This window comes from Atractosteus spatula, unplaced genomic scaffold, assembly GCF_055471065.1.
Source record: "Atractosteus spatula isolate fAtrSpa1 unplaced genomic scaffold, fAtrSpa1.hap1 Scaffold_25, whole genome shotgun sequence".
NCBI classification, from domain to species: Eukaryota; Metazoa; Chordata; class Actinopteri; order Semionotiformes; family Lepisosteidae; genus Atractosteus; species Atractosteus spatula.
In genome coordinates this window covers 71,742-92,874 of record NW_028296819.1, presented here as the reverse complement: position 1 = coordinate 92,874, position 21,133 = coordinate 71,742, and the positions used below count along the sequence as shown (strand labels likewise).

At 60.0% G+C, this 21,133-nt stretch overlaps 12 non-coding genes and 1 pseudogene across 12 annotated transcripts; all 13 read right to left on the bottom strand.

Moving 5' to 3' along the window:
- Positions 1-1,978: 1,978 nt before the first annotated feature.
- LOC148807971 (U2 spliceosomal RNA) lies at positions 1,979-2,162 on the bottom strand. The gene has a single exon (XR_016088518.1). It is a non-coding gene; the product is annotated as a U2 spliceosomal RNA (small nuclear RNA).
- A 5,869-nt stretch (positions 2,163-8,031) lies between these two features.
- Positions 8,032-8,222, bottom strand: LOC148807970 (U2 spliceosomal RNA). Its single transcript, XR_016088578.1, has one exon. It is a non-coding gene; the product is annotated as a U2 spliceosomal RNA (small nuclear RNA).
- Positions 8,223-9,028: 806 nt separating this feature from the next.
- On the bottom strand, positions 9,029-9,221 carry LOC148807969 (U2 spliceosomal RNA). The gene has a single exon (XR_016088513.1). It is a non-coding gene; the product is annotated as a U2 spliceosomal RNA (small nuclear RNA).
- Positions 9,222-10,024: 803 nt separating this feature from the next.
- Positions 10,025-10,215, bottom strand: LOC148807968 (U2 spliceosomal RNA). Its single transcript, XR_016088577.1, has one exon. It is a non-coding gene; the product is annotated as a U2 spliceosomal RNA (small nuclear RNA).
- Positions 10,216-10,982: 767 nt separating this feature from the next.
- On the bottom strand, positions 10,983-11,173 carry LOC148807967 (U2 spliceosomal RNA). Its single transcript, XR_016088576.1, has one exon. It is a non-coding gene; the product is annotated as a U2 spliceosomal RNA (small nuclear RNA).
- Positions 11,174-11,936: 763 nt separating this feature from the next.
- On the bottom strand, positions 11,937-12,127 carry LOC148807966 (U2 spliceosomal RNA). Its single transcript, XR_016088574.1, has one exon. It is a non-coding gene; the product is annotated as a U2 spliceosomal RNA (small nuclear RNA).
- A 785-nt stretch (positions 12,128-12,912) lies between these two features.
- Positions 12,913-13,103, bottom strand: LOC148807965 (U2 spliceosomal RNA). Its single transcript, XR_016088573.1, has one exon. It is a non-coding gene; the product is annotated as a U2 spliceosomal RNA (small nuclear RNA).
- A 767-nt stretch (positions 13,104-13,870) lies between these two features.
- LOC148807964 (U2 spliceosomal RNA) lies at positions 13,871-14,061 on the bottom strand. The gene has a single exon (XR_016088572.1). It is a non-coding gene; the product is annotated as a U2 spliceosomal RNA (small nuclear RNA).
- Positions 14,062-14,828: 767 nt separating this feature from the next.
- Positions 14,829-15,019, bottom strand: LOC148807963 (U2 spliceosomal RNA). Its single transcript, XR_016088571.1, has one exon. It is a non-coding gene; the product is annotated as a U2 spliceosomal RNA (small nuclear RNA).
- Positions 15,020-15,806: 787 nt separating this feature from the next.
- LOC148807962 (U2 spliceosomal RNA) lies at positions 15,807-15,997 on the bottom strand. Its single transcript, XR_016088570.1, has one exon. It is a non-coding gene; the product is annotated as a U2 spliceosomal RNA (small nuclear RNA).
- An 807-nt stretch (positions 15,998-16,804) lies between these two features.
- LOC148807961 (U2 spliceosomal RNA) lies at positions 16,805-16,995 on the bottom strand. The gene has a single exon (XR_016088569.1). It is a non-coding gene; the product is annotated as a U2 spliceosomal RNA (small nuclear RNA).
- A 767-nt stretch (positions 16,996-17,762) lies between these two features.
- On the bottom strand, positions 17,763-17,943 carry LOC148807960 (U2 spliceosomal RNA; annotated as a pseudogene).
- Positions 17,944-20,603: 2,660 nt separating this feature from the next.
- Positions 20,604-20,794, bottom strand: LOC148807959 (U2 spliceosomal RNA). The gene has a single exon (XR_016088568.1). It is a non-coding gene; the product is annotated as a U2 spliceosomal RNA (small nuclear RNA).
- Between the last annotated feature and the right edge of the window lie 339 nt (positions 20,795-21,133).

The following is a 21,133-nucleotide window of genomic DNA, read 5'->3' as shown; positions in this document are numbered from 1 at the left end:
TTGCGGCAGGTGCTCGAACAGGTCCACGGCTCTAGCCACCTGACCAGCAGGTAAGCTACCGCTGCTGTCCAAACCGGTGTCTGATGCTTCACTCACATCCACTTCTGCTCTCTCCTCACCCTCGATCTCTTTGCCGTCACCTGTTTCGACGTTTTCATTCCTGTTCCCCTCTGTCCTCTCAGTTCCTTTGCCTTCCTCTCTTCTTTCGTCTTCCTCATCTCCTTCTTGCTCCGAGTCAGATTCCACCGGTGCGGCATCTGGGAAGCCTCTCTCTTGTTCCCTGGCCATCTCCGGGTCTCTCCATACGCATTCTCTATACAGATGGTTTGTATCCCCACACAGAGAGCAAGTTTTCTGGAAACATCTCCCTTTAGTGTGGTCCCGTGCTCCACACCTCGAACAGGAGGTGGCAGTGCAGTCTTTGTCCATGTGGCCGAAGGAACAACACTTCCTGCAGTAGGACGGCTGGTTCTGATAATAAATGTAACCTTTGCTTTGACCCAGGAAGAAAGCCGACGGGGGGTGCGAGAACCCGTCCGCGCGCCCAACATTCCGCCTGAGCCGCACCTGGTATCTGCGCCTCCCGTTCCAGACCCGGAATCTGTCACCAATTATCTGGGGGCCTGCCAGGACATCCACATGCATCCACAGGTAAGCAGTGATAATGTCATCCTCAATGAAGGGGTCATGCATAGTTACGATTATAAATCGCACATCATCCTGAGCCAGACCCAAAATCTCAAAGTCCCGTAACAGTTCATCATTCACCATTTCCTCACACTTCCCAGAGACTCTCTTATAGATCTGGTCATTATTAAAGGTCACATCAAAAAAGCCAAAAGGCCTGTTTCCTTGCAAACACTTCACTTCAATAGGTATCGCTTTCAGAATTCCAAACAAAATCTTGCATTCAAACTCATATCTACCCATCATTTCTTTCTCTCTCACCCATTTAAAACGCAAGGTCCATTTCAGCCGAGGAGCCTGGCTGGCCCACCCGGGGGGGGCCTGGCCCTCGGCCATTGCGGGAAAACAGCCTTCCGACACTCTTCTCAAAGGTCTTCAAAAGTATCCTCCTTGCAAGAAAAAGCAACTCTCCGGAAAACAGGAACCAGCAACACGAAAATTCCCTCTGGATCCAAAAGTCTGCAGGCACTGGTAGCGGTCCAACGATCTCTCCCCTGGTCTTGGCCAAAAGGCCGAGAAGCGATGCCCGACGCCGGCCTTGGGCGGGCGCGCGGGCGTCCGGCTGGCGCGCAGCGGCGCAGGCCGACGCCTCTGGAGCCCGGTCCGCACGCGGCTGCCGGCCGCCCGGACTCCGCTCTCCCCCTCTCTTGCCTGCCTGCTTGCTCGCCTGCCTGCCCGCCAGTCCCGGGCGGGGGCCCTGCTCTTTGATCTCCTGTCAACGGCCCGACAACGACCGCAGCCGCGGGGGGCGCCAGCCGGCCGGCCTCCTTAGCTTAGGCCCCTCCCACCAGCAGCAGCCGTGCCGAGTGAGCTGCAAGCGAAAGCGGACCGTCGGCACCTGCGGGCAGAGGCAAGGGGCAGCGCTCTCTCGGGAGGGACGGGGACACACACACACCTGCCTGCCTGCCGAAAAAAAGAAAGAAAAGGTGTATATACTAAGTTTTTTGGAGGGAAAACGGCCGGCTGTCGAAAGGGGCCCGCCTGCAAGGACGGGGACACACACACACACACACACACACACACACACACAAGCCACGCCTGCCTCCCTGGAAAAAGGAGGAAAAAACTAAGTTTTTTGGAGGGAAAACGCACGGGAGCCGAAAAGGGGGCCGGCCTGCTTGCCGAGAGAGTCGAGGCGCGGGAAAGTGCACGGAGGGAGCACGGGAACGGGGAGGGGGAGAGAGAGAGACACAGAGACACACAGATGGACGAGAGACGAGACCGGAGAGGAAGGAGCTCCGGTCCACCTCGCTTGCTTGCTAGCTACGTCTGTCTTTTCACCGCTGAGAGAAGGTAGTGCACCGTTCCCGGAGGCGCTGCAATACCGGGCCGATGCGTGGAGAGGACGGAGCAAGCTCCTGATCCAGCTCCCTGTTCCAAAAATCCGTTTAATATGTGGTCCCCCGATGGGGGACGTATCAGATATTAAACTGATAAGAACAGATTTTTTTTTTTATATTTATTAGAAAAACAGTACAAAAACAGAGCTTAAAAGTTTAATCTACCCACCACCTTTAACACCACGTGATCAAGTCCTTCCAGCGCTCCTTTGCGGCTGCGAAACCCCAGCGCATTATATCCCATCGGATTCTTCGGACCACATCCGCTTTCACTCTCCTCAGGATGCCTGCGATGGTCACCTCCACGCCGTTCCTGACCAGCTCAGTCCGTGCTTCCCACACGTACAGCTTCGTGAGACTGATCAGGAGCCACAGTAAGAAGCTGGCGGTCCAGGGACGGGAACCGGGCACTCCTCGCAGCACCATCCGCAGTGACAATGGGGAATCCAGACCTACCTGTGCGTATAGGTGTCTGCTGGTCCTCCACACCCCCTGCACGAACCCGCACTCCCAAAACACGTGGTTCACGGTCTCTTCACCTGTGCAGCCGTGTCTTGGGCACTGACTCTGCCGTGATAGTCCATGCGCATGCATGACGGACCTGACCGCCAACCGACCCCACACGCAGAGCCAGTTCAAGTCCTTCAACTTGTTGTCCAGGCCCTTTGGTTGGGCCTGCTGCCAGATTTCCCTGGGCACACCCAGGATCGCTGGCCTTTCCGACGTCAAAAGGGTCTTGTACATGAGCCTGTGGCTCAGCGCAGTCGTTCCTCCTTTGACCTCCGGGTGTGCCCGCAGCCACTGCACTGCGTGCCGGTAGTGCAGTGGGAGCCGCTCCGCCTTCGGGGTCGTGTTGCTCCAGACGGTCAGGTGTCGCATGCTCGTCGAGAGCCAGAGGCTCACAAACCGGCTACACAAGTGGGGCGGGTTCTCGTGCAGGATGACGCACAGGCCGGCGACGAACACACAGTCCAACTTCACCAGGAAGTCTGGAATCCCTCTGCCGCCGTCCGCGACGGGCCTACACATGTCCGTTCGTCTAATGCGCTCGTATGAGTGCCCCCAAACAAAGCCAAAAATGGTCCTCACCAGTTCCTTCCGTCGTCCTGCAGGTAGGGGGTATACCACTGCCAGGTGGAGCAGCAGGGGCAGGATCTCTACCTTCAGCACCAGCGCCTTCCCTATCCAGGTCAAAGACCGCTTCTGCCAAAGGCCCAGCTGTTGATTGATCCTTCGGAACCTGGCCTCCCAGTTCAAGCCCGCGGGGTCCACGTTGTGGAAGAGGACCCCCAAGACTTTCACTGGGCCGGTCGTCCTCGTCAGCCCTCCAAACGTCCGTGGTTCACATGGCCAGGTCCCGAACAGTTTAACCAGGCTTTTGGCGTGGTTCAGTCGGGCGCCGGTGCCTCTAGAGAAGGCCTCCACGATGTCCAACGCCCTCCCCAGGCCGCTTTCAGAGCCCAGGAAGAGCGTGATGTCGTCCGCATAAGCGGCGATCTTGGCTTCCTGCCCTCCTCCACCTGGCACTCGGATTCCTTCCACTCCGGGATCCGTCCGTAACTGGTCCAGCAGGAGCTCGATGTAAATGACGTACAACAGGGGGGAGAGAGGACAGCCCTGTCGCACACCACACCTTACGGGGATGCTCCTCCCCACTGCGCCGTTAATACATACCCGGGATATTGCGCCGTCGTACAGAGTCCTGATCCACCTAACAAAACTGTCAGGCAGACCCTTCTTCCGCAACAGCGCCCACAGGATCCCATGATGGACCCGGTCAAAAGCCTTCGCCTGGTCCAAGCTCACCAGCATGAGCGGCAGGCCCCTGTCCTCCACCCAGGAGATGACGTCTCGGATCAGCTGCAGCGTCCAGCTGATCTTTCTTCCTGCCACGCCACATGTCTGGTCAGCCTTGACCAGCTCCGGCATTACGGTTCTCAGGCGGCCGCCCAGCACCCTGGCCAAGATCTTATAGTCCGTGCACAGGAGCTGGATCGGCCTCCAGTTGCCCAGGTCCGCCTTGTCTCCACTCTTGAAAATCAAGGAGACGACTCCGGTCTTCATCGAGAGGCCCAACCCTCCGCCGTTCAGGACCTCATTGAAGACCTGCACTAGGAAAGGCTCCAGCTGACTCCAGAAGGTGCGGTAAAACTCGGTCGGCAGGCCGTCAACGCCAGGGACAGTGCCTTTCTTCAAACCCAGCATTGCCGTTCGGACCTCTGCCCCCGACACTGGACCGACCAGTGCGGATGGGTCTTCTACCGCCGTCTCCACACCCTCCAAGAGCCTGTCCTTAGTGCTCGAGTCGATCTCCTTCTCTGAAAACAAGGCTTCGTAGAATCCTGTGGCGCACCTCAACATCCCGGGTATATCCGTGGCTGCAGTCCCGTCTTCGCGCCGGATGGTGTCGAAAAGACTGCGCTCTTGCTGTCTTCTCACGGCGCTGAAGAACTGGGCCGAGCAGCGTTCTTCTCCTTCCCTCCAGATTCCCTGCAGCCTGAAAAGGAAGTCCTGTGCCCGCTGCAGCCACTTGTCCTTAAGCAGGCCTCTGACGTACGCAACTCGTTCGCCATCGAAGGCGCCCCCCTGGTTCAGCTGGCCATACAGTGCCTCAAGCTCCTGCTGGAGTTGGGTGCACTGGCGTTCCTCCAGTCTTCGCCGGATCCAGCAGTATCTTTTGGTAACCGTTGCGATGATGAGTTTACAAGATTCCCACCAGTGCACCGCGGAGCTGAAGAGTGCTCTCCTCTTCTCAAGGTCTCTAAGCACTGCCTCCATCTTCCTTTGGTATCTCGCCTCAAGTAGGACTTGCTTGTTCAGCTTCCAGTATCCGGCCTGGAAGCCGGGGTCCTCGACACCAAAGGAGACTGCCAGCAACTGATGGTCTGAAAACCAGGTGGGGGTCACCTGCCTGCTTAGGACTTTCCACTTTACAGTGGAGAGGATATAATCGAGGCGTCTGAAAATCCCCCGTCCGTTGTCCCAGGTGTGGTGTGCAACGTTATCAAACCCGTCTCGCAATCTGAAATCTGTGATCAAGGACCTCAGCAGGTGAACTCCCTCGCCGTGCGAGTCTCCTAAGTCGACATTGAAGTCGCCGCCCATGATCAGCTCCCTGTTGGTGTATAGCAAGGGCTCCAGATCTCTCAAAAAGGAGCCCTGCTGGCGTCTGTCTGCTGGGGCGTACACACCGATTAGTCTGATCTTCGTCCCCTTCAAGGCGCCATCCACCACCAGCAGACGTCCGGGGATCACTGAGCTGACCATCTGGACGGCGAAGCTTGGCGAGCCACACAGGATACCCACACCGGCAGAGTTCACCCCTCCGACGCTCCACCACGAAGGACCCCTCCTCCACGCCTTCTGGAGGGCCCTCACGTCGTCGAGGTCCTTGAGATGTACTTCTTGGAGGAAACACAGATCCAGATTCTTCTGAGACAGGTATGAAAACACCGCCGTCCGCTTGTCCTTTTGCCTCAAACCCCTCACATTGGCTGTTGCCACCACGAGGGTCATGGTGGCTCTAAGGGGGGGCTGTCACTCTCCATCTCCTCTCCCTGGCCGGGCTCGGGTGAGCTCGCCGCCCCTGCTGTACTCGCAGAGGTGTCACTGTCCGAGGTCTCCATAAAGGCGACCCCCCCCAGGGGGCTGCATTGAAAACCCTGTTCGGGGGTAAGCATGCCGGCCTGGCAGTCCACTATCGGGCTGCCCTCGTCTGTCGCAGCCTGCGCCACCGAGAAGGTGTGGCAGATTGCCGGACCGGACCCCTGTCCGGGAGGCAGAGAGTCCGCGGTGTCATCAGACTCGGAGTCACTCGAGGCTGACTGGGGCGTCTCTTCCACCATCTGTTCCGGGCCTGTCACCTCCTCCCGGTGTTCTCCGTCGTCTCCTCCTTCATCCGTCCTCTTCTTCTTCTCCTGGGTCTCCTTCTGCCGCCTCCCAGCTCGGGACCGTTTCTGCAGTTTCTTTCCTAGGGGGGTAAGAGCTGGTGCCCCCCCCTCCTCTCCCACCGGCCCCGACGCTGCAGGTGTTTCTGCCGCCACTAGGGGGCGCGTCCCCCTCACCACATCTGCCCAGCTAGGGTTCCTCACCTCCCGTGAAGTTCCCGGTCGTGCCTCTTCTTCTCCTGCGAGTTCTCCTTGTCCTCCTTCCTGCCCTCCATCCTCCTCCTGCCTTTCCTCCCGGTGCTTACCCCCTTTCCTGTGGGCCTTGCCGCCCTCCGGTCGGTCTTCCTCCTCCCCGTCGGTCTCCTCTGGCCGCTGTACCCAGTCTCGGATCTCCTTCTCCAGGTCCTTGCCCCTCTGGCTGCACTGCCGGAACAAATGCCCCGTGTTCCCACACAGGGAGCACTCCTTTACTGGGCATGCCCGTGTGGAGTGGCCAGTGCGGTGGCACTTCCCACACTCTCCGACAGTGCACGACCCCTCGCGATGTCCAAAGCCACGACACTTCCTGCAAAAATCCGGCTGGTTCCAATAATACAAATACCCCCTACCTGGCCCGATGAAAAAGTTGCCCGGTGGGTGGGCGAAGCCGTCCGGCGACCTTAGATCCTGCCGTAGCTCGACCTGATAGCGGCGCTTCCCAGTCCAGACAGTACGGGTGTCACTGATGACATATGGGCCCTGAAGCACCTCCACGTACCGACGCAAAAAGGTCGTCACATCCTGGTCAGTCAAAAAAGGCTCGAACATGTGGACGACCACCCACCTTTTATTGTCGCCTCGCAGGCCCCCGCACTCATACTCACGCAGCTTCCCGTCCGCCTTCGCTCGTGCACATCTCTCCGCCGCCTCCTTGTGCAGTGTAGCACTGGTGAAGGTGGCATCCATAAATTTCTGTGCCCGGTTCCCCTGCAGACATAAAAGATCGCTCGCCTTACATCCCAGTATCCCGAACAGCACTTCGTCTTCAAAAAGCTCACGTCCCGGAGGCTCCGTCTCCGCCTTCCAATGAAAGCGGATGGTCCATCGTACGCTGGGGTTCAGCCCGTCCTTCGTCGCCTCCCCGGGATCCGCAGCCATGACGAAAAGCAGCCTTTCGGCTGCCAAGCAGCCCACGCACCAAAAGTCCCAAGTGAAACGCAAATCCAAAAGTCCAAAATCCAAACGCAAATCCAAGAAAACAGTCCGGGGTCCAAATGAAACAATCCAACGGCGTCCTCAGTAGAAAGGTGTTGTCCTCCGATCTCGTCCCTCCCTCGACCTCCGACCTTGGCCAAAAGGCCGAGAAGCGATGCCCGACGCCGGCCTTGGGCGGGCGCGCGGGCGTCCGGCTGGCGCGCAGCGGCGCAGGCCGACGCCTCTGGAGCCCGGTCCGCACGCGGCTGCCGGCCGCCCGGACTCCGCTCTCCCCCTCTCTTGCCTGCCTGCTTGCTCGCCTGCCTGCCCGCCAGTCCCGGGCGGGGGCCCTGCTCTTTGATCTCCTGTCAACGGCCCGACAACGACCGCAGCCGCGGGGGGCGCCAGCCGGCCGGCCTCCTTAGCTTAGGCCCCTCCCACCAGCAGCAGCCGTGCCGAGTGAGCTGCAAGCGAAAGCGGACCGTCGGCACCTGCGGGCAGAGGCAAGGGGCAGCGCTCTCTCGGGAGGGACGGGGACACACACACACCTGCCTGCCTGCCGAAAAAAAGAAAGAAAAGGTGTATATACTAAGTTTTTTGGAGGGAAAACGGCCGGCTGTCGAAAGGGGCCCGCCTGCAAGGACGGGGACACACACACACACACACACACACACACACACACAAGCCACGCCTGCCTCCCTGGAAAAAGGAGGAAAAAACTAAGTTTTTTGGAGGGAAAACGCACGGGAGCCGAAAAGGGGGCCGGCCTGCTTGCCGAGAGAGTCGAGGCGCGGGAAAGTGCACGGAGGGAGCACGGGAACGGGGAGGGGGAGAGAGAGAGACACAGAGACACACAGATGGACGAGAGACGAGACCGGAGAGGAAGGAGCTCCGGTCCACCTCGCTTGCTTGCTAGCTACGTCTGTCTTTTCACCGCTGAGAGAAGGTAGTGCACCGTTCCCGGAGGCGCTGCAATACCGGGCCGATGCGTGGAGAGGACGGAGCAAGCTCCTGATCCAGCTCCCTGTTCCAAAAATCCGTTTAATATGTGGTCCCCCGATGGGGGACGTATCAGATATTAAACTGATAAGAACAGATACTACACTTGATCTTAGCCAAAAGGCCGAGAAGCGATGCCCGACGCCGGCCTTGGGCGGGCGCGCGGGCGTCCGGCTGGCGCGCAGCGGCGCAGGCCGACGCCTCTGGAGCCCGGTCCGCACGCGGCTGCCGGCCGCCCGGACTCCGCTCTCCCCCTCTCTTGCCTGCCTGCTTGCTCGCCTGCCTGCCCGCCAGTCCCGGGCGGGGGCCCTGCTCTTTGATCTCCTGTCAACGGCCCGACAACGACCGCAGCCGCGGGGGGCGCCAGCCGGCCGGCCTCCTTAGCTTAGGCCCCTCCCACCAGCAGCAGCCGTGCCGAGTGAGCTGCAAGCGAAAGCGGACCGTCGGCACCTGCGGGCAGAGGCAAGGGGCAGCGCTCTCTCGGGAGGGACGGGGACACACACACACCTGCCTGCCTGCCGAAAAAAAGAAAGAAAAGGTGTATATACTAAGTTTTTTGGAGGGAAAACGGCCGGCTGTCGAAAGGGGCCCGCCTGCAAGGACGGGGACACACACACACACACACACACACACACACACACACACACACACACACACACACACACACACACACACACACACAGCCACGCCTGCCTCCCTGGAAAAAGGAGGAAAAAACTAAGTTTTTTGGAGGGAAAACGCACGGGAGCCGAAAAGGGGGCCGGCCTGCTTGCCGAGAGAGTCGAGGCGCGGGAAAGTGCACGGAGGGAGCACGGGAACGGGGAGGGGGAGAGAGAGAGACACAGAGACACACAGATGGACGAGAGACGAGACCGGAGAGGAAGGAGCTCCGGTCCACCTCGCTTGCTTGCTAGCTACGTCTGTCTTTTCACCGCTGAGAGAAGGTAGTGCACCGTTCCCGGAGGCGCTGCAATACCGGGCCGATGCGTGGAGAGGACGGAGCAAGCTCCTGATCCAGCTCCCTGTTCCAAAAATCCGTTTAATATGTGGTCCCCCGATGGGGGACGTATCAGATATTAAACTGATAAGAACAGATACTACACTTGATCTTAGAGCCAAAAGGCCGAGAAGCGATGCCCGACGCCGGCCTTGGGCGGGCGCGCGGGCGTCCGGCTGGCGCGCAGCGGCGCAGGCCGACGCCTCTGGAGCCCGGTCCGCACGCGGCTGCCGGCCGCCCGGACTCCGCTCTCCCCCTCTCTTGCCTGCCTGCTTGCTCGCCTGCCTGCCCGCCAGTCCCGGGCGGGGGCCCTGCTCTTTGATCTCCTGTCAACGGCCCGACAACGACCGCAGCCGCGGGGGGCGCCAGCCGGCCGGCCTCCTTAGCTTAGGCCCCTCCCACCAGCAGCAGCCGTGCCGAGTGAGCTGCAAGCGAAAGCGGACCGTCGGCACCTGCGGGCAGAGGCAAGGGGCAGCGCTCTCTCGGGAGGGACGGGGACACACACACACCTGCCTGCCTGCCGAAAAAAAGAAAGAAAAGGTGTATATACTAAGTTTTTTGGAGGGAAAACGGCCGGCTGTCGAAAGGGGCCCGCCTGCAAGGACGGGGACACACACACACACACACACACACACACACACACACACACACACACACACACACACACACACACACACACAAGCCACGCCTGCCTCCCTGGAAAAAGGAGGAAAAAACTAAGTTTTTTGGAGGGAAAACGCACGGGAGCCGAAAAGGGGGCCGGCCTGCTTGCCGAGAGAGTCGAGGCGCGGGAAAGTGCACGGAGGGAGCACGGGAACGGGGAGGGGGAGAGAGAGAGACACAGAGACACACAGATGGACGAGAGACGAGACCGGAGAGGAAGGAGCTCCGGTCCACCTCGCTTGCTTGCTAGCTACGTCTGTCTTTTCACCGCTGAGAGAAGGTAGTGCACCGTTCCCGGAGGCGCTGCAATACCGGGCCGATGCGTGGAGAGGACGGAGCAAGCTCCTGATCCAGCTCCCTGTTCCAAAAATCCGTTTAATATGTGGTCCCCCGATGGGGGACGTATCAGATATTAAACTGATAAGAACAGATACTACACTTGATCTTAGCCAAAAGGCCGAGAAGCGATGCCCGACGCCGGCCTTGGGCGGGCGCGCGGGCGTCCGGCTGGCGCGCAGCGGCGCAGGCCGACGCCTCTGGAGCCCGGTCCGCACGCGGCTGCCGGCCGCCCGGACTCCGCTCTCCCCCTCTCTTGCCTGCCTGCTTGCTCGCCTGCCTGCCCGCCAGTCCCGGGCGGGGGCCCTGCTCTTTGATCTCCTGTCAACGGCCCGACAACGACCGCAGCCGCGGGGGGCGCCAGCCGGCCGGCCTCCTTAGCTTAGGCCCCTCCCACCAGCAGCAGCCGTGCCGAGTGAGCTGCAAGCGAAAGCGGACCGTCGGCACCTGCGGGCAGAGGCAAGGGGCAGCGCTCTCTCGGGAGGGACGGGGACACACACACACCTGCCTGCCTGCCGAAAAAAAGAAAGAAAAGGTGTATATACTAAGTTTTTTGGAGGGAAAACGGCCGGCTGTCGAAAGGGGCCCGCCTGCAAGGACGGGGACACACACACACACACACACACACACACACACACAAGCCACGCCTGCCTCCCTGGAAAAAGGAGGAAAAAACTAAGTTTTTTGGAGGGAAAACGCACGGGAGCCGAAAAGGGGGCCGGCCTGCTTGCCGAGAGAGTCGAGGCGCGGGAAAGTGCACGGAGGGAGCACGGGAACGGGGAGGGGGAGAGAGAGAGACACAGAGACACACAGATGGACGAGAGACGAGACCGGAGAGGAAGGAGCTCCGGTCCACCTCGCTTGCTTGCTAGCTACGTCTGTCTTTTCACCGCTGAGAGAAGGTAGTGCACCGTTCCCGGAGGCGCTGCAATACCGGGCCGATGCGTGGAGAGGACGGAGCAAGCTCCTGATCCAGCTCCCTGTTCCAAAAATCCGTTTAATATGTGGTCCCCCGATGGGGGACGTATCAGATATTAAACTGATAAGAACAGATACTACACTTGATCTTAGCCAAAAGGCCGAGAAGCGATGCCCGACGCCGGCCTTGGGCGGGCGCGCGGGCGTCCGGCTGGCGCGCAGCGGCGCAGGCCGACGCCTCTGGAGCCCGGTCCGCACGCGGCTGCCGGCCGCCCGGACTCCGCTCTCCCCCTCTCTTGCCTGCCTGCTTGCTCGCCTGCCTGCCCGCCAGTCCCGGGCGGGGGCCCTGCTCTTTGATCTCCTGTCAACGGCCCGACAACGACCGCAGCCGCGGGGGGCGCCAGCCGGCCGGCCTCCTTAGCTTAGGCCCCTCCCACCAGCAGCAGCCGTGCCGAGTGAGCTGCAAGCGAAAGCGGACCGTCGGCACCTGCGGGCAGAGGCAAGGGGCAGCGCTCTCTCGGGAGGGACGGGGACACACACACACCTGCCTGCCTGCCGAAAAAAAGAAAGAAAAGGTGTATATACTAAGTTTTTTGGAGGGAAAACGGCCGGCTGTCGAAAGGGGCCCGCCTGCAAGGACGGGGACACACACACACACACACACACACACACACAAGCCACGCCTGCCTCCCTGGAAAAAGGAGGAAAAAACTAAGTTTTTTGGAGGGAAAACGCACGGGAGCCGAAAAGGGGGCCGGCCTGCTTGCCGAGAGAGTCGAGGCGCGGGAAAGTGCACGGAGGGAGCACGGGAACGGGGAGGGGGAGAGAGAGAGACACAGAGACACACAGATGGACGAGAGACGAGACCGGAGAGGAAGGAGCTCCGGTCCACCTCGCTTGCTTGCTAGCTACGTCTGTCTTTTCACCGCTGAGAGAAGGTAGTGCACCGTTCCCGGAGGCGCTGCAATACCGGGCCGATGCGTGGAGAGGACGGAGCAAGCTCCTGATCCAGCTCCCTGTTCCAAAAATCCGTTTAATATGTGGTCCCCCGATGGGGGACGTATCAGATATTAAACTGATAAGAACAGATACTACACTTGATCTTAGCCAAAAGGCCGAGAAGCGATGCCCGACGCCGGCCTTGGGCGGGCGCGCGGGCGTCCGGCTGGCGCGCAGCGGCGCAGGCCGACGCCTCTGGAGCCCGGTCCGCACGCGGCTGCCGGCCGCCCGGACTCCGCTCTCCCCCTCTCTTGCCTGCCTGCTTGCTCGCCTGCCTGCCCGCCAGTCCCGGGCGGGGGCCCTGCTCTTTGATCTCCTGTCAACGGCCCGACAACGACCGCAGCCGCGGGGGGCGCCAGCCGGCCGGCCTCCTTAGCTTAGGCCCCTCCCACCAGCAGCAGCCGTGCCGAGTGAGCTGCAAGCGAAAGCGGACCGTCGGCACCTGCGGGCAGAGGCAAGGGGCAGCGCTCTCTCGGGAGGGACGGGGACACACACACACCTGCCTGCCTGCCGAAAAAAAGAAAGAAAAGGTGTATATACTAAGTTTTTTGGAGGGAAAACGGCCGGCTGTCGAAAGGGGCCCGCCTGCAAGGACGGGGACACACACACACACACACACACACACACACACACACACACACACACACACACAAGCCACGCCTGCCTCCCTGGAAAAAGGAGGAAAAAACTAAGTTTTTTGGAGGGAAAACGCACGGGAGCCGAAAAGGGGGCCGGCCTGCTTGCCGAGAGAGTCGAGGCGCGGGAAAGTGCACGGAGGGAGCACGGGAACGGGGAGGGGGAGAGAGAGAGACACAGAGACACACAGATGGACGAGAGACGAGACCGGAGAGGAAGGAGCTCCGGTCCACCTCGCTTGCTTGCTAGCTACGTCTGTCTTTTCACCGCTGAGAGAAGGTAGTGCACCGTTCCCGGAGGCGCTGCAATACCGGGCCGATGCGTGGAGAGGACGGAGCAAGCTCCTGATCCAGCTCCCTGTTCCAAAAATCCGTTTAATATGTGGTCCCCCGATGGGGGACGTATCAGATATTAAACTGATAAGAACAGATACTACACTTGATCTTAGCCAAAAGGCCGAGAAGCGATGCCCGACGCCGGCCTTGGGCGGGCGCGCGGGCGTCCGGCTGGCGCGCAGCGGCGCAGGCCGACGCCTCTGGAGCCCGGTCCGCACGCGGCTGCCGGCCGCCCGGACTCCGCTCTCCCCCTCTCTTGCCTGCCTGCTTGCTCGCCTGCCTGCCCGCCAGTCCCGGGCGGGGGCCCTGCTCTTTGATCTCCTGTCAACGGCCCGACAACGACCGCAGCCGCGGGGGGCGCCAGCCGGCCGGCCTCCTTAGCTTAGGCCCCTCCCACCAGCAGCAGCCGTGCCGAGTGAGCTGCAAGCGAAAGCGGACCGTCGGCACCTGCGGGCAGAGGCAAGGGGCAGCGCTCTCTCGGGAGGGACGGGGACACACACACACCTGCCTGCCTGCCGAAAAAAAGAAAGAAAAGGTGTATATACTAAGTTTTTTGGAGGGAAAACGGCCGGCTGTCGAAAGGGGCCCGCCTGCAAGGACGGGGACACACACACACACACACACACACACACACACACAAGCCACGCCTGCCTCCCTGGAAAAAGGAGGAAAAAACTAAGTTTTTTGGAGGGAAAACGCACGGGAGCCGAAAAGGGGGCCGGCCTGCTTGCCGAGAGAGTCGAGGCGCGGGAAAGTGCACGGAGGGAGCACGGGAACGGGGAGGGGGAGAGAGAGAGACACAGAGACACACAGATGGACGAGAGACGAGACCGGAGAGGAAGGAGCTCCGGTCCACCTCGCTTGCTTGCTAGCTACGTCTGTCTTTTCACCGCTGAGAGAAGGTAGTGCACCGTTCCCGGAGGCGCTGCAATACCGGGCCGATGCGTGGAGAGGACGGAGCAAGCTCCTGATCCAGCTCCCTGTTCCAAAAATCCGTTTAATATGTGGTCCCCCGATGGGGGACGTATCAGATATTAAACTGATAAGAACAGATACTACACTTGATCTTAGCCAAAAGGCCGAGAAGCGATGCCCGACGCCGGCCTTGGGCGGGCGCGCGGGCGTCCGGCTGGCGCGCAGCGGCGCAGGCCGACGCCTCTGGAGCCCGGTCCGCACGCGGCTGCCGGCCGCCCGGACTCCGCTCTCCCCCTCTCTTGCCTGCCTGCTTGCTCGCCTGCCTGCCCGCCAGTCCCGGGCGGGGGCCCTGCTCTTTGATCTCCTGTCAACGGCCCGACAACGACCGCAGCCGCGGGGGGCGCCAGCCGGCCGGCCTCCTTAGCTTAGGCCCCTCCCACCAGCAGCAGCCGTGCCGAGTGAGCTGCAAGCGAAAGCGGACCGTCGGCACCTGCGGGCAGAGGCAAGGGGCAGCGCTCTCTCGGGAGGGACGGGGACACACACACACCTGCCTGCCTGCCGAAAAAAAGAAAGAAAAGGTGTATATACTAAGTTTTTTGGAGGGAAAACGGCCGGCTGTCGAAAGGGGCCCGCCTGCAAGGACGGGGACACACACACACACACACACACACACACACACACAAGCCACGCCTGCCTCCCTGGAAAAAGGAGGAAAAAACTAAGTTTTTTGGAGGGAAAACGCACGGGAGCCGAAAAGGGGGCCGGCCTGCTTGCCGAGAGAGTCGAGGCGCGGGAAAGTGCACGGAGGGAGCACGGGAACGGGGAGGGGGAGAGAGAGAGACACAGAGACACACAGATGGACGAGAGACGAGACCGGAGAGGAAGGAGCTCCGGTCCACCTCGCTTGCTTGCTAGCTACGTCTGTCTTTTCACCGCTGAGAGAAGGTAGTGCACCGTTCCCGGAGGCGCTGCAATACCGGGCCGATGCGTGGAGAGGACGGAGCAAGCTCCTGATCCAGCTCCCTGTTCCAAAAATCCGTTTAATATGTGGTCCCCCGATGGGGGACGTATCAGATATTAAACTGATAAGAACAGATACTACACTTGATCTTAGCCAAAAGGCCGAGAAGCGATGCCCGACGCCGGCCTTGGGCGGGCGCGCGGGCGTCCGGCTGGCGCGCAGCGGCGCAGGCCGACGCCTCTGGAGCCCGGTCCGCACGCGGCTGCCGGCCGCCCGGACTCCGCTCTCCCCCTCTCTTGCCTGCCTGCTTGCTCGCCTGCCTGCCCGCCAGTCCCGGGCGGGGGCCCTGCTCTTTGATCTCCTGTCAACGGCCCGACAACGACCGCAGCCGCGGGGGGCGCCAGCCGGCCGGCCTCCTTAGCTTAGGCCCCTCCCACCAGCAGCAGCCGTGCCGAGTGAGCTGCAAGCGAAAGCGGACCGTCGGCACCTGCGGGCAGAGGCAAGGGGCAGCGCTCTCTCGGGAGGGACGGGGACACACACACACCTGCCTGCCTGCCGAAAAAAAGAAAGAAAAGGTGTATATACTAAGTTTTTTGGAGGGAAAACGGCCGGCTGTCGAAAGGGGCCCGCCTGCAAGGACGGGGACACACACACACACACACACACACACACACACACACACACACACACACACACACAAGCCACGCCTGCCTCCCTGGAAAAAGGAGGAAAAAACTAAGTTTTTTGGAGGGAAAACGCACGGGAGCCGAAAAGGGGGCCGGCCTGCTTGCCGAGAGAGTCGAGGCGCGGGAAAGTGCACGGAGGGAGCACGGGAACGGGGAGGGGGAGAGAGAGAGACACAGAGACACACAGATGGACGAGAGACGAGACCGGAGAGGAAGGAGCTCCGGTCCACCTCGCTTGCTTGCTAGCTACGTCTGTCTTTTCACCGCTGAGAGAAGGTAGTGCACCGTTCCCGGAGGCGCTGCAATACCGGGCCGATGCGTGGAGAGGACGGAGCAAGCTCCTGATCCAGCTCCCTGTTCCAAAAATCCGTTTAATATGTGGTCCCCCGATGGGGGACGTATCAGATATTAAACTGATAAGAACAGATACTACACTTGATCTTAGCCAAAAGGCCGAGAAGCGATGCCCGACGCCGGCCTTGGGCGGGCGCGCGGGCGTCCGGCTGGCGCGCAGCGGCGCAGGCCGACGCCTCTGGAGCCCGGTCCGCACGCGGCTGCCGGCCGCCCGGACTCCGCTCTCCCCCTCTCTTGCCTGCCTGCTTGCTCGCCTGCCTGCCCGCCAGTCCCGGGCGGGGGCCCTGCTCTTTGATCTCCTGTCAACGGCCCGACAACGACCGCAGCCGCGGGGGGCGCCAGCCGGCCGGCCTCCTTAGCTTAGGCCCCTCCCACCAGCAGCAGCCGTGCCGAGTGAGCTGCAAGCGAAAGCGGACCGTCGGCACCTGCGGGCAGAGGCAAGGGGCAGCGCTCTCTCGGGAGGGACGGGGACACACACACACCTGCCTGCCTGCCGAAAAAAAGAAAGAAAAGGTGTATATACTAAGTTTTTTGGAGGGAAAACGGCCGGCTGTCGAAAGGGGCCCGCCTGCAAGGACGGGGACACACACACACACACACACACACACACACACACACACACACACACACACACACACACACACACACACACACACAAGCCACGCCTGCCTCCCTGGAAAAAGGAGGAAAAAACTAAGTTTTTTGGAGGGAAAACGCACGGGAGCCGAAAAGGGGGCCGGCCTGCTTGCCGAGAGAGTCGAGGCGCGGGAAAGTGCACGGAGGGAGCACGGGAACGGGGAGGGGGAGAGAGAGAGACACAGAGACACACAGATGGACGAGAGACGAGACCGGAGAGGAAGGAGCTCCGGTCCACCTCGCTTGCTTGCTAGCTACGTCTGTCTTTTCACCGCTGAGAGAAGGTAGTGCACCGTTCCCGGAGGCGCTGCAATACCGGGCCGATGCGTGGAGAGGACGGAGCAAGCTCCTGATCCAGCTCCCTGTTCCAAAAATCCGTTTAATATGTGGTCCCCCGATGGGGGACGTATCAGATATTAAACTGATAAGAACAGATACTACACTTGATCTTAGCCAAAAGGCCGAGAAGCGATGCCCGACGCCGGCCTTGGGCGGGCGCGCGGGCGTCCGGCTGGCGCGCAGCGGCGCAGGCCGACGCCTCTGGAGCCCGGTCCGCACGCGGCTGCCGGCCGCCCGGACTCCGCTCTCCCCCTCTCTTGCCTGCCTGCTTGCTCGCCTGCCTGCCCGCCAGTCCCGGGCGGGGGCCCTGCTCTTTGATCTCCTGTCAACGGCCCGACAACGACCGCAGCCGCGGGGGGCGCCAGCCGGCCGGCCTCCTTAGCTTAGGCCCCTCCCACCAGCAGCAGCCGTGCCGAGTGAGCTGCAAGCGAAAGCGGACCGTCGGCACCTGCGGGCAGAGGCAAGGGGCAGCGCTCTCTCGGGAGGGACGGGGACACACACACACCTGCCTGCCTGCCGAAAAAAAGAAAGAAAAGGTGTATATACTAAGTTTTTTGGAGGGAAAACGGCCGGCTGTCGAAAGGGGCCCGCCTGCAAGGACGGGGACACACACACACACACACACACACACACACACACAAGCCACGCCTGCCTCCCTGGAAAAAGGAGGAAAAAACTAAGTTTTTTGGAGGGAAAACGCACGGGAGCCGAAAAGGGGGCCGGCCTGCTTGCCGAGAGAGTCGAGGCGCGGGAAAGTGCACGGAGGGAGCACGGGAACGGGGAGGGGGAGAGAGAGAGACACAGAGACACACAGATGGACGAGAGACGAGACCGGAGAGGAAGGAGCTCCGGTCCACCTCGCTTGCTTGCTAGCTACGTCTGTCTTTTCACCGCTGAGAGAAGGTAGTGCACCGTTCCCGGAGGCGCTGCAATACCGGGCCGATGCGTGGAGAGGACGGAGCAAGCTCCTGATCCAGCTCCCTGTTCCAAAAATCCGTTTAATATGTGGTCCCCCGATGGGGGACGTATCAGATATTAAACTGATAAGAACAGATTTTTTTTATATTTTATTGAAAATCAGTTCATTAAAGTTCGTTTTTTTCACATTCACATAAGTTTCAACCAAATATATAAGTACGACATACTGAAATCTAATAAAACATAAAGCAAAACAAACTCAACCCAGAATAACAAACCCGTACAACAAGTCATGGTAACATATCATACATAAACTATCATAACCAAGTCTTCATCTTATTCTAAACAAAACCATTGTCGTTCAAACTTAAAACCCCAAAAAACCTGATCCTCAACCCGCCCATCTCAATACACAAGAATTCGTAACCTCCCAATCATATGCTTCATCAAACCCAAACAGCCCTCATTTCCTTAATCCCGCCCCTTATGCAAATTTCCTTCTGCTCTTATATACTGCCTCAACCACATTCAACTTTCTTCCTTACACTGTCTTCACACCGCCCACTATTACTCACATTAACACTCCTCCGTCCATTCTCAACACTCTCGTTTCTCTGTCTATTTCCCAAAATTCCTGCCCGTGTCACATACTCCTCAACTGATTCATCCACACTACTAACACTCGAAGATTCATTCACACCACTCCCACTGTCTCCGTCTGTATCGTTAAGTCGTACATTCACCACTCTCTTTCTAACTCTTTTCACTCTCCCCTTCCGTTGAATTTCCTCAACTTTGGATTCCATTGCATTTTCCTCTCTCCCCGTACAAGTACAATCACTGTCCTCACGCTGCACAAAAACTCCAATGTCATACACATCACCTGGTCCATTCACACTGCGTCCAGTCATGTCCTCTACACTCTGCCTAATCGTAAAAACAGGTTCCATCACACTTTCATGTCTCCCCATCCCCTTCTGCTCTGTCAAACCACCTATGTCCTCTACACTATACGCAATCGAAAAACCAGGTCCTGTCACACTTTCCGTTCTCCCCATCCCCTTCTGTTCTGTCAAACCACCCTTCTGTTTCCCCTCCTTACAATTCACAACCCTATGCCCCATCTTCCCACACGCATAACACTGCACACAAGCCCTTGTCTCATGACCCCTTGACCCACATCGACTGCAACACACTGTCCCACATTGTGACGCAAAATGTCCCGGCTCCATACACCTCCAGCATGTAAGGGGTTGGCCTGGATACTCCAGGTACCCTTTCTCCGTTCCAATTGTAAAGGACGCTGGGGGGTGGATTACCCCCTCTCTCCCTTCTCGCAGCCTCATCCAATAAATCCTTTTCCCAGTCCAGACCTTGTCATCTTCATCAAGCTCCTTCTTCCCTTTTCCCTGTAGAAACACAAACTGCTCCAAAAGGTTCACGATATCTTCCTCCGCAATGAAGGGGTCCGACACGTGAACCGTCATGCGTTTTAGTTCCCCAGCAAACATCGGGTCCACCTGGAAGAGGCTCAAGGGGGCCTCCTTCCTCCTGGCTTGCACCTTTTCCCACAGTTCAAAACAAAGCATTTCCGTCGTCATCGTCAAATCAAAAATCCCTCTAGAACAAAAGTCTTGCAAACAAAACACATCTGACATTTTAACCTCCAGCAACTGTTTCAAAATCAAAGTTTTAAACTTAGCTCTTGTCCATTGATCCAATCCATCCCGGCTCCTCAGTGAAAAGCGGAGGGAATTCTTCCTCCGCTCCTTCCTCAGCCCAACAAATCCAGCCATGTTCCGCAACCGATTCCAACCAACTCCAACAAAACGCCGTCGCCGTCCAGTCGATCCACCGCTTCAAAAATCCTCCGTGTCACTGCTCCGATCCTCCTGGTTCCGCTCTCCACGATCCCGTTTCAGTCCATCCAGTCCATCCGGCCTCTCCTCGCCTTCCCGACCCCCTGGACTAAGACCTCGGAATTGCGGGCTTGCCGGCTTAAACCCTGATCTTAGCCAAAAGGCCGAGAAGCGATGCCCGACGCCGGCCTTGGGCGGGCGCGCGGGCGTCCGGCTGGCGCGCAGCGGCGCAGGCCGACGCCTCTGGAGCCCGGTCCGCACGCGGCTGCCGGCCGCCCGGACTCCGCTCTCCCCCTCTCTTGCCTGCCTGCTTGCTCGCCTGCCTGCCCGCCAGTCCCGGGCGGGGGCCCTGCTCTTTGATCTCCTGTCAACGGCCCGACAACGACCGCAGCCGCGGGGGGCGCCAGCCGGCCGGCCTCCTTAGCTTAGGCCCCTCCCACCAGCAGCAGCCGTGCCGAGTGAGCTGCAAGCGAAAGCGGACCGTCGGCACCTGCGGGCAGAGGCAAGGGGCAGCGCTCTCTCGGGAGGGACGGGGACACACACACACCTGCCTGCCTGCCGAAAAAAAGAAAGAAAAGGTGTATATACTAAGTTTTTTGGAGGGAAAACGGCCGGCTGTCGAAAGGGGCCCGCCTGCAAGGACGGGGACACACACACACACACACACACACACACACACACACACACACACACACACACACACAAGCCACGCCTGCCTCCCTGGAAAAAGGAGGAAAAAACTAAGTTTTTTGGAGGGAAAACGCACGGGAGCCGAAAAGGGGGCCGGCCTGCTTGCCGAGAGAGTCGAGGCGCGGGAAAGTGCACGGAGGGAGCACGGGAACGGGGAGGGGGAGAGAGAGAGACACAGAGACACACAGATGGACGAGAGACGAGACCGGAGAGGAAGGAGCTCCGGTCCACCTCGCTTGCTTGCTAGCTACGTCTGTCTTTTCACCGCTGAGAGAAGGTAGTGCACCGTTCCCGGAGGCGCTGCAATACCGGGCCGATGCGTGGAGAGGACGGAGCAAGCTCCTGATCCAGCTCCCTGTTCCAAAAATCCGTTTAATATGTGGTCCCCCGATGGGGGACGTATCAGATATTAAACTGATAAGAACAGATACTACACTTGATCTTAGCCAAAAGGCCGAGAAGCGATGCCCGACGCCGGCCTTGGGCGGGCGCGCGGGCGTCCGGCTGGCGCGCAGCGGCGCAGGCCGACGCCTCTGGAGCCCGGTCCGCACGCGGCTGCCGGCCGCCCGGACTCCGCTCTCCCCCTCTCTTGCCTGCCTGCTTGCTCGCCTGCCTGCCCGCCAGTCCCGGGCGGGGGCCCTGCTCTTTGATCTCCTGTCAACGGCCCGACAACGACCGCAGCCGCGGGGGGCGCCAGCCGGCCGGCCTCCTTAGCTTAGGCCCCTCCCACCAGCAGCAGCCGTGCCGAGTGAGCTGCAAGCGAAAGCGGACCGTCGGCACCTGCGGGCAGAGGCAAGGGGCAGCG